The sequence below is a fragment of the Lepidothrix coronata genome, unplaced genomic scaffold, assembly GCF_001604755.1.
Source record: "Lepidothrix coronata isolate B3197 unplaced genomic scaffold, Lepidothrix_coronata-1.0 Scaffold181, whole genome shotgun sequence".
In the NCBI taxonomy this organism is placed as follows: Eukaryota; Metazoa; Chordata; class Aves; order Passeriformes; family Pipridae; genus Lepidothrix; species Lepidothrix coronata.
The window spans coordinates 1,305,155-1,320,847 of record NW_016690361.1 but is presented as its reverse complement, the minus strand read 5'-3'; the positions used below and the strand labels follow the sequence as shown (position 1 = coordinate 1,320,847).

General features: G+C 38.3%; 1 protein-coding gene across 2 annotated transcripts in view; it reads left to right on the top strand.

Moving 5' to 3' along the window:
* The window catches only part of TRIQK (triple QxxK/R motif containing), a 62,311-nt gene that overhangs the window by 3,459 nt on the left and 43,159 nt on the right, over positions 1 to 15,693 (top strand). The gene's annotated exons all lie outside the window — the stretch shown is intronic.

Genomic DNA, 15,693 nt, shown 5'->3' with positions numbered 1-15,693 from the left:
TTTATGGAATAAATACTAACTGTCATTTTTTTAAATAAAAAATGACAGTTTTTTAAATAAAAAATGAAGTGTATTTCAGTGAATAGCTATTCTCATTTCAGATGAAGTCTGCAATGATTAAATATTAAAATGATCCATGGTTCAAATTAATATAAAAACTTTTCAGGACATTATTACAAAGATTAACATTTTTAATGTTTTAATACTTACATAGTTTATCAATCACAGACACAGTGATACTGTTTTTAGTTATGAAGCTGATGATTCCATAGATTATTGCAGTATTATGTACAACGTATCTTATGTATCTTACAGCTCTTTAATAACCAGTTTTATTCTTGACGTATTTTTTGGCACACAAAATAAGCAGTAACAATTTTTTTCCGTTTTGAGAAGAAGATAAAAAGAAAGGGTATTTCCGTAAAAACTGCGGTGTTTGCCGTTGAGGAAGGAACTCTGTTTCACATAATGACAAACACAGATGGTCACTGGTACAGCAATAGAAGAAGAAGAAGTTCTTGCTTATGTTTCCAAATAGGTGTTGAATTAATACAGCTTTAATATCCCAAAATCATCTGCAACAGCCTATGATTCCTGATACATTTTTATTTGTTAGAGTTATGTTTGAAGGTCATGGGAAAATGTCAAGGCATCCCAGGTGCTTTTGTATCACTAACTGTGCAAAGATGCTCCTGTAGTTGAGTAGGTTGAGTAAACACTTCAGGCATTCTTGACATGGACAGTGCTAATTCCCTTGTTTCTCATTTCTTTTGCATTTTTTTTAGCCACAGGGCTAAAAATCAGCATTAGTGATTTTTAAGTTTTATTCTGCCTCTCTAGCTACACACTGCAGTGATACAATGGAGCTTTACACAATACAGTTTATTGTGTCCCGGGACTTCTTGCAGTTTTAAATATGATAATTCATACGTCAACAAAATATTGTTTATTCATGTGTTGTGATTGTTCTTGTCATCATCTTTCACTCAGTATGTTTTACCATCAAAAACAAGGCAGAATTGGGAAGAAACGCTGTGGTGAATTAGCCAATGTAAACCCAATAGCAGTTGTAAAGAAGGATGGGAAATGGGAAAGGAAGGGAAGGGTGCAGTAGAAATCCAGGAATGGATGTTGACCTGGAGAAGTGAATAAATGGGGAAAGACTGTTCTGACAGCAGAAGCTTATGGTGGGAGAAGTCCTTTACAGCAGAAAGGACAGGTGTGAGAGAGGAAAAGAGCAGAGGTTAGCACTAATATTGAGAATAATAATTTAACATTGAGAATGGTATTGGGAAGTTAAAATCCAGAGGGCAAGCTGAAGCACACATTTTGTACACAAGTTTATTGTCAGCTATTAATGCTATTATTTCTAGTCTTAGGTAAGACAACAAAATAAAAGGTGGCATTTGTGTCATCTGTAGTTGGTTGCCTCTAGCCAGAAACCAAATTTATCCTCATGTATTTCTGTTGAAATCAAATAAATAATGGAACAAAATTATAACCTTTTATGTCATGAACTGGTTTTTATACTGGGAAAACAGATTGGGTTGGAAATGTAGTAGATTTCAAAGTTTCAATTGTTTTCTCTCCGGCTGTCTTTTGTGGTGTAAATGAAGAAAAGGTTAAGTCTACCCATGATAATTCCTTCTCACATTTATGTTATCAATCAGCCTTTGTATCTTTTTGTGCTTTTATCCGTTGTGTTTTCATTGTAATCTTTACATGTGAAATTCTCAATTCTACAAACTCTTACACTGAAATTTATTCACAAATGGCTCTGACAGATGTGCTCTGGAAGCCTTAGATGCTGTGGTTTAAGATGCTGCCAGCTGGTCTCTTATCCCCACTCCTCAGACTGCAGTCTGTAAGGAAGTGCCAGCAATACCTGTGCCTCAGTTCGCTTCCCTTGCCTGAACTCACGTTTCTTTTGGGTGACTTGTGCTGATGCAGAGGCTGGGAATGGGATCCCAGGTCCTGGGGGCAGATCTTACACCTTCTTGTCCTTTCTTACAAGTTACTCACTCCAGCAGAAAGATGATTAAACACCTGGGTCAGCAACATCTTACAGCCTCTCAGACACTCAAAGTTTGTTTATGAGACCCCCCTGTATTTTTAAGTTGAACATGTTTAAAACTTTCTATTTTAAGTTACCTGTATTTTCAATTTGTTACTGTACCAAGTCAGTGTGGAGGACATTTTCATACTTGGTTTTACCATACCAATCTCTACTTAGTAAACACCCCATGGTTCTGTCTGCTCTTAAAAGTGATCATGCCTAAAATCTTATATTAAAAACAACAGATCTTTCTTTCATATAATATGTATGCCATAGAAATTGTTCCGGTTTTAGTGTTGCTCTCATTGTGTGTGGAGCTGATTATGTTGCCTCCAATTAAGATTGCATCAGTTACTGCTAGACCAGTTTTGTATTACTTATGCTCTTGCCAAAAGGAAATAGTTAACCTGAAGCATTGTTTTGTTTTTGTGTGTTGACTGTCAAACTGAAAGTACATTATTTATATAGCTAACATTTAAATTTGATTAGGTCCTTGATTTACTGTTACTCAACTAAAATTCATTTTAAAATTAGGACTGTACAGTAAAATAAAATGGATAAAGAGCTGGTGAGCTGCCAGCACTCAGAAATAATGAGTGGAAGGCCACTGTCAAAGGTTGAGAGTGCTGAGGACTTTCCCCAGTGTTTGTGTCAAGTGTGATGTGCTTTGCAGTTTTGGTCAATTGTCTGTGTGTAAACATAAAAGCAATAGTGACAAACAGGGGATGGTTCAGTGATTGCTGGACTGATAAAAAGAAAGATGTTTAAAGCAAGGCTGAGATCATGGTAACAGGAGTCTGTTAAAGTGCAGTTTATCTAGGTGTGTGGAGGAGCAAGGAACGCTGGAGGTGTGTGCAGAATGGAAGATTTTTATCTTGTAAAGCTGTGACTGAGGGAAGACTTGGGGGTTAGTGAGGAAGTTCCTGTAGCCAAAGGGGATTCAAGTGCAGGACAGTGTCAAGAAGAGCTGGTGCTGCCTGGTAGAGGTGAGAAGAGAGGTAGGAGCATGGTTTAAATCCCATTAATAAGACCAGGGCTGGAATGTTGCATCTAGTTTTATTTCTGTGAAAACCGTGTCCTGAAAAATTTGAAAGCATGATGAAGGTCCCGAAAGACACAGACTTAGTTCTGTTAATAGCACTGCCCTTGGTAGGTGGGCTTGAGAGTGGGTTCTCGTTTGTTGTGTTCGTTCTGCCCCCAGGTCTGCCCTACCTCACCCACTGTGGACCTCAGCAAGCTCTGTTACTTCTCCCACCCACCTGCCTGCTTCAGAAGCCCTCCTGCATACATATTGTTGAGTGTCCTAAGTGAGGCTATGCTACATCTGTGTGAATTTATCGTTTCTTCCCTTTTTCAGAGGACGTGAAAAGCATTGTTTCTATTTTGTTGTGTATATATGTATATATATATGTATATGCAGCATGGAAAGCTTTTTAGAATATGTGTTTCAACTAACTTAAGTATGGTTATAATGGAACCACTAAGAATTGCAGCAGCTGATAATTTAGTGAGTTTTTTAGTTCTGAAATCACAGGATGGTCAGAGCAAGGGTGGATGTTGCTTTCTTTGGAATTTTCTGACATGTTATTTAATTTATGAATGAATCTTTCTGTAAATTGGAATGGAAAGGTTAATAAAGCATTCTTTTTTAAAAAAGCTGCCTACTTTTTTATCTGAAAGATAAGATAATTTGAAAGCCTGTGTTATTTCAGTATCTTTCTGGGTATATGAAGCTAGAAACCAATAGGCTAAATAGGAAGAGGGTATTGGAGGAAAATTATTATAGAGACAAAATCTATTGAAAAGAGCTTAAGACTATTTTCATTTTAAGTACACCAGTGGGGTTAAATAATATTAGTAACTTCTATTAGAGTAACAGATCATAATAATTTAAAACAAAAGTTCCCAGCGCACTTGCTAATATCCTTTATGGCTTCAGTAAAACACATATGAAATAATTTACAAAGCAAAGCTTCTGGATGAATTCTTCCAGCTCTGCATGGGAAGAGTGCCTGTTTATCTTCATGCATGTTTATAGAGACCCGTGGAAATTATGATCTAAATGTGGGTACTGTACTAAAACATAGCCATATATGCAGAGTAAAGAATTCAAAGCACTTGCATTCTGTCATTTATTGCACACAAGTAATGTATATTGTATAGGCTTGGTTCAATTCTGTATTCTGACCATAGAAGGACTCTATAGAATATGTACTGTATCTCGAGAAGACCTTCAGGGGGATGGAGTGGTGTGTAGGAAACCGCTCAGGACAGTGGCTCCCTCACCAAACTTGTTTCTTGGCTGGTTTTGAGCCTTCAGACTTAAGCACTGTCATTGCTGAAAATAGTGAAGAGCTGGAAGGATGTACTAAAGTGTTATACATTTTCATTTACTCACGGTATTAAAATAAATAAATAGATCAGTGTGGAAACAACTGGGACAGCTGTAAAGCTGAACGCATTGGATAAAGTATTTCAAAACGTAAAAGTGGAAGCAACTTAGCTAAAGTCCTTTTCAGAGTTGACCCAGCTCTCCTTAAACTTTTAACCTTGGTTACGGAGCTGTACAGCTATTGGGAGAGTAGTGGCCAGATGGGGCAATTGTAGCAGGAAGAGAGCAGACCTGCAGTTTCTTGTGATGTTGGTGTGTTCTAACCAAAACCAAACTGAACTCATTTTACTGTATGCTCTAGAAGGGTTTTTTTGTTGTTGTTCTTATGTCATCTACAAGGCTAGATTTCAGGCACTGCATCCTCCTTCTCCTAGTGTGCAGGAAATGTGCAAGTGGGCTTTTGTGATGGTTTGTTTGTTTGTTTGTTTGTTTTATGGCAGTGGTGAAGCATAAATACTCCTTTGACTCTAGCTAAAGGCATGTGCAAACTCCTAGTGCTTAGAGAGATGCACTCAGGAAATTAGAGCACATGGAGTGGATTGTCATCTGCCTTTTTATCTCAGGCTACCATTCCTGAAGAAATGCTTGCAAGCTACTCATTGAATAATCTCTTTTAGGAGTCCCATAACTATTCCATTCATAACTGGTTTGAGGTATAGGAATCTCTAATCAGAGCTATTTTTTTAGGCCAGAGGAGGCCAACCTTTCACATGTCAGAATCCAGGATCTTAAAAAGATGTGCCATCTCCTAAAGCAGCAACCCATCAAAAAGTGTTCAATTTTGTATTTCACTAATACTTTTATAGTAAGTAGAATTTCATGTGTACCGTATGACTTGAAACATCCAAAGTAATATTTTTTTTTGTCAATGTGTTTGTCTCAGTTGGTGTCATCCTTTCCTTTGGTGTTTTTCTGGACAATGAACCCTGCAGCAAAATGTCTTCCTTGTGACACATGCACACTGTTCAGGAGCAGAGGGAATAGATGGGGTCACAGTCTCCTCCCACCCCATTCCCATTAGTGGGAAAAGCCGTGAAAAGAGCCCAAGCAGACATTTGCACAAATAGTTGCATCCAGCACCTTCAAACATTCATATGATGTTCTGCTACTTCAACTGATACTTTTCTGCTGGTTGATAATTTTCATTTTCCCTGCCTTTCTTCCCAACTGCACTCCATGCTTTTCTCTGTCTTAAAATGAGGCAAGTAAGCAGTTTACTAGACTTTCTGATGGCTATCAAAGCTTATTTTTTCATTTGGTGCATAGAGATTTTAGCCTGATTTTGATCCATGCCTTTAGTTCAATTTGTGTTCAAGATTCAGATTTTTGATGGATATGAATGATCTTACATTCTCCTCTTTGCCCAAATAGAATATAAAGCTCCCAAAAAGCTTACTTTATTATTTATTTTAAAAATCATTGCCTTTAATGGGATCTCTACGTAGGCTTCAGGAGAGCCAAATCTTGAACAATTTAGATATAATCTGCAGAGAGTGTGCTTGGCCTATTGTTTTGAACTACTTTGAAACTACTGAACCAATATTATTTAAGCTGTATTAAACTCTTCACCCAATTATGGTGTAATCCTTCAAAACAATAGAGTAGGACTTGGTTTTGAAAATGCTGCTGCTAACATCTATGGGTCTGTTCACTAAGCCTGGCTGTTAAGCTCATTATTAAGTGCTGCAGGGCTGAACTTTACATTTTATATGTTAACACTAAGTTAGCTACTGGTTTATCTACTGGTTTTTGCCTCAATTTTAAAGAAGAAAAAAGTACAAAAAAAAGATGTATCATGTTAATACCAATGAAATGCATGTCAACTTTATCTTCTGATCTTTATGGGGAAGATCTGCATCTGGACTCAATCCTGTGCCATGTGGTCTAGGAAGACCCTTTTTGAGCAGGGAGGTTGAACCAGATAACCCACTGTGGTCCCTTCCAACCCATTCTGTGATTAACAGGTTACACTATGTTTAATCAGTTACTGAAAAATGGAGGAAAACATAAATGCCAAACCCACCAAATTAAAACTCTTTACACTTAATGTTTCTTTTGCCTTGTGACTAAAATAGATTTATTTTTTTTTAAGCTGAGTTGCTTGTCTGAACGCCTAATACAGCATGTGAAACAAAACATAATGCATAAAACTATTTTCCTTCCTTCATAGGTCAGTCTATTTAATACTTATTGAGCTGTAGTAGTTTCAGAGAAAGGACAAAAAATGCGCATTCATTCTGAACACTGGATAGAAAGATTACCTTTTAAGTCCTTTTGAATACCAAGTTTAGTAATGGAACTAATAATTCAGTTTTGCTGAAGTGTTACGATTAGGTCTACGTGGACTGAAGTATTATTTGCTGCTGTCATTTGTAGTGTGCTTTCAACTCTCGTAAGCTTGCTCGGGGTAAGAAGTATAGCAATCATTAGGCTATAAACATGATGACCAGTTTTAGCAATTAGAATGACTTGAAGTCACATGATGGAACGTTGTGTTATATTACAGTGGAATATGTCACAGAAGGGCATGTTTGTCTGTCTCCCCCCATTGTGCCTGTGTGGCTTTTTTGTGGCTGTTTTCTCTTTTGGTTTTCAGTTATTAGGTTGATTTTATTTGCTGAGAGTTGGGTTTCTGCTTGAATGATAGACAAATTCAATGAAAATGGAGTCAAAATAGATGGAATATCAATATTAGAATTAATGGGGAAAAATTAAGGTGAAACTTAGCCTAACATACTTCAAAAAGCATTTTTTGTTAAAACGGCATGAGAAGAAAGGAAAAATTCCAACAGTTTCAAACTGTCTTGTTTTGATGTATTACTTCTGAAAAACTACTTCAGCTTTTATATCATTCACTCAGAAATCTTGTGGTTTTAATAGTCCAAGATAATGCAAGGGAAAAGAAAGGCACAATATAAACAGAAAGCCTGATCAATTTTTGTGTATGTGAATAACTGAAGAAGTTACAAGATTTATTCTCACTGAAGCTCGTTATCCCATTTTACAATATTGAAAACTTTGTGAAACCGACTGTCCTCTGGATGGTTGTGAACTGTAGTTTAAGATTAATATACTAAAGGGAAGGATAATTATTCCCTAAGTATTTCTTCTCACTTAAGGAAGAATCAGAATTTCATTTCCATCAAAATGAACCTAAACTTAAAAACCTACAACTGAGAAATTAACAAGTGTATATAATTAAACCACTCAGGCTTATAGAAAGCTATGTCTTGTGGCAGTCCCAGGAAAGAAGTATCATCTAGGAAAAATGGAATTTTTGTCAGTTCCCCAAATTAAAGGGAGAGGAGAATAGAGAAGTTATTTTCTCATTTAAAGAAGGGAAATCACTCTTTCCTTGCTATAACACCTTTTTTTTTTTTTCTTGGTTTGGAATAAGACTTCAGGAAAACCATGTAGGATTCTATTAAATTCAAGAATGGCAACTTCATAACATATTAGAAGTGAAGTGCTCAGCAGACTTAGCTGATTTTGAAATTTAAAGTCTATGACCTCTAGCTTTATACCTGTTATTTAAATTATTCCCTACTTTGTCAAAGGAAATGAGTGCTGAAGGGGTGTATGATGGGCATCAGAGAGGGAGTAAAACTGCCTGGATATAACTGAACTGCAGAATGTTCACTTTTGACACTTCAGTTACTGAGGTGGAGCAAATAATTGTTTCTCGTTGTTGCTCTTGACTCGATGAACTTCTAACTCTGGAGGCAGAGGGTGTGTGCTTCATTTGTGTCTTGTACAGTTGAGGTGGTGGTGATGTTCTCTGCACTTCCCCTCATACCACAGAGGTGGTTGTACAGCATCTGTGGTCGCTCCCATGAAAGCCGTATCCATGCTTGGCAGATGTGCCTCTGGGCATTGGGATAGTCTGGATGTCTATTCTCTTTCTACCCTTTTTAGCTCTGATTTCTACCATAGTCCTGTGTCTATCCCCTGCACCTTCTCCACCCCGCCCCACTCCCCCTCAAAAAAAGGAAGTTTAGACAGATTCTGTTGTTTTGAAGAATGTTATTCTGAAATACTTCATATGGTGTCATTTATTGTGTAATTTTCACTTTAGCAGATATTGCTCTGGGAAGTACTGCATTTTGAACTGTCTGGCAAGGCAGAATTGAACCACATGTACGCTTTTTTCCCTTGATGAACTTCTTTAAGGATATCTTCTTGAGACATCAGTACCATCATAGATTCATAAAAATGAAAAAAAAGTTCATCCTTGAATGTTTGGAATTTTAAATTTGTTAGATGAAAATCTGTCTTCATATTAAATATATGTTTCACAGATGGTATAGCTCTACTCATATCTGAAGTGAGTAGGGAATTTTTTTCTGAAGACAAATAGCATCCTAATAATGAAAAATAAACATAAGGTACATAGAATCACTACAAGTAAGAATATTCTTCTGCAAAATGTCATGCTTTTTTATTACAAGTATAACACCAATTGCTAAATAGGTATCTTCTGTATAAGTAATGTTTTTATTAAGTGAGTTTTGGCCTAGTACATTTTGATTCTTCTTCCTGTATAAGCTGTGACAAACTATATTCTACCAGGAATGGAAGGAACCTTTTGACATTTTTAATAACCTATTTTTGTTTAAGAAAATGTAGTGGGTTGACCCTGACCAGATACCAGGTACCCACTAAAGCCGCTCTTTCACTCTCTGAAACTGGACAGAGGGGAGAGAAAAAAAAACAGCTAAGAATTCGTGAGTAGAGATAAGAGCTGGGAGAGGTCAGTTAGTGATTACCTTCACGGGCAAAACAAGACTCAGAGGGGGGATAATACTTATATTTATTACTAATCGGAGAAGAGCCAAAGAGTGAGAAATAAAACAGTCTTAAAAACACCTTCCCCCCACCCCTCCTTTCTTCCATGTTCTCCCTCTTCCCCCCCAGCGGTGCAGGGGGACGGGAATGGGGGTTGCAGTCAGTTGTTCTTTCTGCTGCTGCTCAGGGAGAGGAGTCCTTCCCCTGCTCCCGTGGGGTCCCTCCCACAGGAGACAGTCCTTGATGGGCCTCTCCAGTGTGAGTCCCTCCCTCGGGCAGCAGCTCTTCCCAAACTGCTGTCCCGTGGGTCACTCCTCCATGGGGTGCAGTCCTTCATGCATCAGCTGTACTGATGTGGGTCCCCCACAGGGGCCACAGGTCCTAGGCAGGAAAAACCTGCTCCAGTGTGGGCTTCCCTCTCCACGGGCCGCAGGTCTCTGGCTGGACCCTGCTGCATCTTGGGCCTCCCGCAGGGTCACAGCCTCCTTCATGCATCCACCTGCTCCAGCATAGGCTTCTCCATGGGCTGCAGGTGGGTCTCTGCACCCCAATGGTCCTCCATGGGCTGCAGGGGCACAGCTGCTCCACCATGGTCTGCACCATGGGCAGCAGGGGCCACAGCTCCAGCACCTGGAGCACCTCCTCTACCTCCTTCTGCCGCGGTCCAAAATGGGAAAAGGATCACGCAACAGCACAAAGGGGTTTGAGTGAAGTAGGAGGTTGCTCCGAGCTATCACATTTTATTCTTGTCAGGAACTCACTTATGTAGGGTAGGATGGGGAAGGTTCCAGAGCTGGGGGTGGAGACACACCATATATGGAAAGGGTAGGAGGGGCTCAGGCCTTATTAGGGCATAGGGGAGAAAAAATGTCCAAATAAAGGCATTTGGGGAGGAACAATACCAAATAAGGAAATACTGCAATGCAGTAAATTCTAGCCAGTCAGAAACAAGGAATAGAACATAAGGGAATAAACATATTAGAATTTGATAAAACTGGGGTACAAAGCTTTTCAAACCATGCATTAACAATTCTAAAACTGTCCTTTGGTAAAGTTAGTTTCTCTTGTCTGTAATGACGAGGTTTTAAGGCATCAGCAAGTGTCCACATACCTCTGTCATCTTTCGTACACTTCTCACCATCTTTGGAACTTCTCCCAGTCTTCTCTTGTGCCCACTGCATCCTTCTGCACTGACCTGGGTGTCTATGTTGTTATTCCCATGTTCTCACTCCACTCTTCCCTGGCTGGAATTTCTTCTGCACAACAATCTTTTGTTCTTAAATATGTTATCACAGGGGCGTTACTATTACTTCTAATTGGCTCAGCCTTGGCCAGCGGCAGGAAGTCCATCCTGGAGCCATCTGACATTGGCTCCACAGGACAGGGGAAGCTTCTAGCAGCTTCCAACAGAAGCCACCTCTGTAGCCCCTCCGCCTCCACACCAAAACCCAGCCACAGAAACCCGCTACAGAAAGCAATTTTACATAAATACGGAGTTCTTTTAAAAAATCTTGTTCAGGTTTTGCAACTCCTGAAATTTTCACTTTGTTCCTGGCTGTGAGTAAAGTTAATGATAATCTTTTCAACTCTTCAGGTGTTTAAAAACATTTAGCAAAAGTATGTAGATTTTTGGTAAAGGAGCAAATGCAAATATTTAGGCCTAAATATTGCCACCAAAGTTTAGGCACCCTGAAGAGGTTCAGGAGCATAACAAGAAAGCAATATTGCCAGAGGTGATTTGCATTCCTTACTATTACATATCTTTCTTCAGCCATTATAAAGGGAGCAGAGGTGGCCTCCTGTATAACTTGTGTGTCTCATGTTCCTGAAATTTAGTGGAACTAATCAGGGCTGTTGATGAAATTTATTTTTCATAATATATTACCTTAAGACTTTGAAACATTCAGGAGAATACACTGAAAATTCATATGAACCTGTGTATTACTTTTGTTAAAAAAGTGCAGAGCTAATTTCATGGGTTTTGTAGGTACTGTATAGCTATCAAACAACAGAGCGAGCTGCTTTCCCTAGAGTGCAAAGGGCACTTAGTGGAAGTGACAGTATATGTTTTGTTCCTAATGCTTACGAGAAGCTGTGAAACAGCCTGATATATGTCAGAATAAAAGTTGTAGTTCCTTTATGATTTGAATCTTGGGATGTGGTACAGCGTTTGTTGTCCTTGTGTAGAAAGTTAAGATTATTTTAAGATCTGTTCCAGCTGGAGTTATGGATCCTGATTTTTTGATTAATTTTCCCAAATTTAATTGAATTTAAATCACCTCTGCTGCTTTCCAGATTAAATTAAGAAATGTTAAATTCCTTTTATTAAAAGAAAAATAAATAAATCCCAAAATAAAGCAAAAGTAGATTCTGCAAGAAGCGACATGGGCAGGGTACTCTTTCCTTTGAAATAACAGTCTCATCCTTTGAAAGAGACTTTCCAGAGGAATGGTGAAGGCTGCTGTAAGACTTATCAATAAAACATGAATTTATTTTATTTTCCAGTTTTTTTATTTATTTTATTTTCCAGTTTTTTTATTTGTGCAAGGTTATTTTAAGTAGTGGTGGTAAAGATTTCTAAATTCTTTCTCTTGGCTGAAGTATGGTTGAAGAATTCAACTGCATTGTTCTTGCAGTTCTAGTTGCAGGCTTCTTCCAGTGCTATACTGATAGACCTTAACTACTGTACTTCAGCAGTATACCAAAAAAAGCCAATTAAAATAACCAACAGCAGTTGTTTCCAAAATACCCAAAATGTTCAGATTATGAACCTGCATTGCATCCAACAAAACAAACAAAAAAGGAATTATTTTTAAGGTAGATAGCTATTTGCAATTAAGGATGAGCACATATAGTGATGCTGAAGACTTGGTACAATAGTGTTACATTTGTAGTGGTTCTTTTCTATCCCGAAGTTTTACTTGCTTTTCTCTTAACTGACTAGTAATACTTCAGCTACAGAACCAGTCATTTCATTGATTATTTCTTTTACGTGCCCTCTGTTAGGTAACTTACTGTTGAAGAATACAGACATACTATCAAATATCACTGCTAAGAAAGTTTGTGTGCATGAACAATGTATGTCTTTTGAGTGTTCACTGGTTCACATTTTAAGCTTTATCACTGTTATTAATAATTTGTATTGCACCAATGATGTTCAAAATGCAATCTTTGTGCTATATAGTTCCTATTCTTATTTTTATTAGTATTTTTACAATCATTCATTATAAATTTTCTATTTCATTAAAGAAATGCTGCTTCATTTTCTTTTTTTTTTTTTTTTTTGATGTACAGACTGCTTTGTATATATCAAGAATAGTGAGCTGGGATTCAAACACTCCCGTAGCCAGACCTTGAATGGACATTCAAAATTAGTTTTTATCTCACAAAATACTATTGGTAGTTGAAGGTGATAGTAGGCAAGCTATTACGTGTTTTAATTATTTTCAGCCACTGCTTAGGAATAAAAGAAGAGAAAAATAAAATCACGTCTTTCTCTGAGAGTATAAACCTTTAAAGGTAAATTCCTAGAGGGGAAGTGAAAGGGGGTGAAAAAACAGTGAAGGGTACCACAAAAACAAAGATGTCTTTTAATCTTGTAGTATCTCTGAAGCAGAAATAAACAAAAAAATCATTTGTTTGGGCCTCACTTTGTTTTCTTAAAACCATCTTATATAAAAGCTTGAAAGTTGAGGACAGCTCACGTTGCCTTCGTATTGTCTGAAATTACTCTTGAAGTATTTTTAGTTGCCAGTAAAAGGAGCAGTGGTAAGCTCCTTATGTGTTTTTTAAAATTGTTATGTAGTCATTAAAATTTCAGGGAGTTGAAGGCTGCTTGGGATGCATGCAGCATGGCAGGCTGCCTATCCCTTTGGTTGGTGAAGAAATTCAGGAGAAGCCAGATCCTCCCCTCGCTGACGTCAGAGACAGCAAAATGGCCAGAGACTCGAGTGCAAATCTCATTTACAGTGAAGATGACCTATTATTCTAGGGTGACCACTGTTATTTTAAATGGGGAGAATTAGTTTTGTGACTCATAAAGGTTTCAGGCTTTTCCTTTATGTAAAAATGGTCAGAACGTTACATTGAAAACCACTCCTACAGCAAGGTTCATAAATAATAAATATTACCTCTTATTAATCCATATTTTAGCTTAAGTCTGGCTCATGGCGAGTTACTTCCTCAGGGAATACGGGATTCTTTACAAGAGAAGGTGATGAGCCATAGTCCCCAAGGAATTAAATTGTGAAAACGATCTCAGTTTTGTACATACTAATATAGATCCGTTATTCCCTTTCCACATCTATCACAACACATTCTAAATTGTGGCTGATCTTTTATGCAAATAGCTGTCTTATTAGACATCGGGCTGCATGTGCCAATGTCTCCATGGGTTTCTCGGGCGTTTGCTATCTAACCATCAAAGCAGTGGAAATGAATGATGATTACTGCATCCCTTTGAAGAACAAAGAGTTGAGGTTCTAAATGTGGGAGTCGGGGACACTGATCCATGTAGACAAATGCGAGTATCTCTGTGGCTCATATTAAGTCATAAAGAAATAAGTCATTAAGAAATAATTTTTGCCTGTGTTTTCTTCTTGTGGTTTATTGGCATTGCTAAAGCTGCAAACATCTTTCACAGCTGATGTTTTGTTACAAAACATTAGTAACTATTGAAATTGCAAAAGGCAAGTCAAAACAGTCTCTAACAGTGGTGTAAAAGGGCCAAGAACTAGTTTTGCAGTGTAAAAATGTATCTGTTGTCTCCTCAATTAGCTGAAAGTTCAAATAGTTCTTTTATTAATTATTATGATGTGAACGTTATGTGCAAAATGCAGCTCAGTCTAGAGAATTTCTGGGAAGTGTAATAGAAAATAAAAAAAACCCAACCCAGTGGATTACAGTTCACCGCTTATGTGTTTTACATAAAACAGGGAGTATTCTCTGAATTCGACGAAAGTAATGTATGGAAACATTAGAACAGTATAATTGAATTTTCAGTTCAGAATAAAAAATAGTAGCAGTCTTCTGTACCTTGCTATTATTCCTGAATACATTTAAAAAAGGTTGCTGACTTTGGAGCATCTAAGTTAATTCTATGCCCTGTGTCCCATATGTGAAATTAAGGAGCCTGGATTTGTTGCTTTTCATTAAATTCTAATAGTTACTATAGAATAGATAAATACAAAATAATAAACTTTGTGGTTTTAAAATGCACAAATAACTGGGCGAATCATTTCTGCAGCTATATTTTAAACCTTTTTTGAAGCTATGAAGGAAATAACGATGAATGTTTAAGCTTGGGATGCTGACAGTAGCCTATTCAGCAGTGCTGTGGCATGCTTTTTGGTTCATGATTTGGCATCTCAGTGCCTTCAAGGGCTGCACTTCCCAGACAGCGTGCCTTGGCAGAGACTAGGGAAGCTTGTCTTGCTGTAACACGGCTGGTTATGCCTAACAGAAAAGTACAACTCTTGCAGATACTCTAAGGCCATATGTGCACAATCTGCAGATGGTTTGTGGCTATCCAGGGTGATTCAGCCAAAGTTTGCCCTTCGCATTGTGCTCGCCAAGGCTGGTTGGGAAAAGGCAGGGGTTGGCTGCTGTGCGTCTTTAGTGCTTGAACCACAAATCTGACACTTTTGGAAGATGTCAGTCCTCTCGTGAGTGCAGGCGTTGATGTTGGGACTTTTGTGTCATAGAGGCAGTCAGATGGTGGGGTTTATCATCACTGTGGTGCGTAATGTCTTCAGCCCAGTCAAACTGGTTCAGTCTCAGTGTTTTGAGCAATAAGCCAGTTATTTCTTAATTAGGGAAAAAGAGGTGAAATTAGCGTGTTTGTAGGATCTTTCTGTATCGTTTGAGTGGCAGCCTTGTGAGGGGATGAATACAAGACCATAAGGTTTTGCATGTTATAAGGTACATTGGAAATTTGCTAGAACATTATTCAGATGATGCTTTTTCAGATACATGGGTGGTGTGGGAGCACCAGTGTACCAAAAAGAGCATCTTTGGATGGATCAGAGTGCACTTCTCTGTGCAATCCTAGTGTCACCTGCTTGCACTGTGCAATACATGAGAAGCCCATTCAGGAGCTGGGATGGTTGTTATGTAAATGCACTGAAGATGATTTAAACTATCAATACCATGGCTGAGAGGTGTAAAATGGACACAGACCCAGCTCTCAGTTTTTGTTCTCCACTTTCTTTTGATTCACAGATATCTAGACCCCATGGCAGGAAGGTAGGAGAGTGTGGGGTTGCTGTGTTTTAGGTATCTGTTCCTCCCTTTTGCTCAAGGTGGCTGGAGTGATGTGTCTGCTCGGTTTCCCGAGCAATTACATCTGTGGGTGCACACATGCCTAGTCCTGCCTCTGACTCCTGTGTGTAGTGCCAATATGTTTGCCAATAATGGAAACAGCTCTCAATACTGCATTCACTCCCTGGTTTACTAAAGAAAC